The following is a 1987-nucleotide window of genomic DNA, read 5'->3' as shown; positions in this document are numbered from 1 at the left end:
TGAATGTCCTTGAGTGGCCCAGCCAGAGCCTGAGCTTGAACCCAATCAAATATTTCTGGAGAAACCTGAAAATGTGCGTCTGACAGAGCTTGAGAGGTGAACAGGTGAGGAGAAGAATGGCAGATAATTGCCAAATGCTGATGAGCAAAGCTTGCCGAATCAAACAAAAAAGACTTTAGGCTGTAAAGGTGCTTCAGCTAAATATTTACTTACTTATGCAATGTACTGATTTCATTTATTTATTTATTTTATCAATTTACAAGGTTGTGACAATTCTGTTTTTGCTTTGTCGATATGGTGCATGGAGTGTAGATTGATATGGGGAAAAAGTTATTTAAAGCAGTTTTACATAAGGCAGGAACATAACATGAAAAAAATGAATGCTTTCGCAAGGCACTGTACATACAGTGGGGAAAAAAAGTATTTAGTCAGCCACCAATTGTGCAAGTTCTCCCACTTAAAAAGATGAGAGAGGCCTGTAATTTTCATCATAGGTATACCTCAACTATGAGAGACAAAATGAGAAGAAAAAAAATTCCAGAAAATCACATTGTAGGATTTTTAAAGAATTTATTTGCAAATTATGGTGGAAAATAAGTATTTGGTCAACAATAACAAAATGTCATCTCAATACTTTGTTATATACCCTTTGTTGGCAATGACAGAGGTCAAACGTTTTCTGTAAGTCTTCACACACTGTTGCTGGTATTTTGGCCCATTCCTCCATGCAGATCTCCTCTAGAGCAGTAATGTTTTGGGGCTGTCGCTGGGCAAAACGGATTTTCAACTCCCTCCAAAGATTTTCTATGGGGTTGAGATCTGGAGACCGGCTAGGCCACTCCAGGACCTTGAAATGCTTCTTACGAAGCCACTACTTCGTTGCCCGGGCGGTGTGTTTGGGATCATTGTCATGCTGAAAGACCCAGCCACGTTTCATCTTCAATGCCCTTGCTGATGGAAGGAGGTGTTCACTCAAAATCTCATGATACATGGCCCCATTCATTCTTTCGTTTACACGGATCAGTCATCCTGGTCCCTTTGCAGAAAAACAGCCCCAAAGCATGATGTTTCCACCCCCATGCTTCACAGTAGGTATGGTGTTCTTAGAATGCTGAGTTGCATCCATTCTCCTCCAAACACGACAAGTTGAGGTTTTACCAAAAAGTTCTATTTTGGTTTCATCTGACCATATGACATTCTCCCAATCCTCTTCTGGATCATCCAAATGCTCTCTAGCAAACTTCAAACGGGCCTGGACATGTACTGGCTTAAGCAGGGGGACACGTCTAGCACTGCAGGATTTGAGTCCCTGGCGGCACAGTGTGTTACTGATGGTAGCCTTTGTTACTTTGGTCCCAGCTCTCTGCAGGTCATTCACTAGGTCCCCCCGTGTGGTTCTGGGATTTTAGCTCACAGTTCTTGTGATCATTTTGACCCCACAGGGTGAGATCTTACGTGGAGCCCCAGATCGAGGGAGATTATCAGTGGTCTTGTATGTCTTCCATTTTCTAATAATTGCTCCCACAGTTGATTTCTTCACACCAAGCTGCTAACCTATTGCAGATTCAGTCTTCCCAGCCTGGTACAGGGCTACAATTTTGTTTCTGGTGTCCTTTGACAGCTCTTTAGTCTTGGCCATGGTGGAGTTTGGAGTGTGACTGTTTGAGGTTGTGGACAGATGTCTTTTATACTGATAACGAGTTCAAACAGATGCCATTAATACAGGTAACCAGTGGAGGACAGAGGAGCCTCTTAAAGAAGAAGTTACAGGTCTGTGAGAGACAGAAATCTTGCTTGTTTGTAGGTGACCAAATACTTATTTTACAGAGGAATTTACCAATTAATTCTTTAAAAATCCTACAATGTGATTTTCTAGACTTTTTTTCTCATTTTGTCTCTCATAGCTGAGGTATACCTATGATGAAAATTACAGGCCTCTCTCATCCTTTTAAGTGGGAGAACTTGCACAATTGGTGGCTGAATAAAT

Source organism: Sinocyclocheilus grahami, unplaced genomic scaffold, assembly GCF_001515645.1.
Source record: "Sinocyclocheilus grahami isolate Dianchi unplaced genomic scaffold, SAMN03320097.WGS_v1.1 scaffold8.1, whole genome shotgun sequence".
In the NCBI taxonomy this organism is placed as follows: domain Eukaryota; kingdom Metazoa; phylum Chordata; class Actinopteri; order Cypriniformes; family Cyprinidae; genus Sinocyclocheilus; species Sinocyclocheilus grahami.
The sequence above is the reverse complement of the archived record's forward strand: the minus strand, read 5'-3'. Positions refer to the sequence as shown.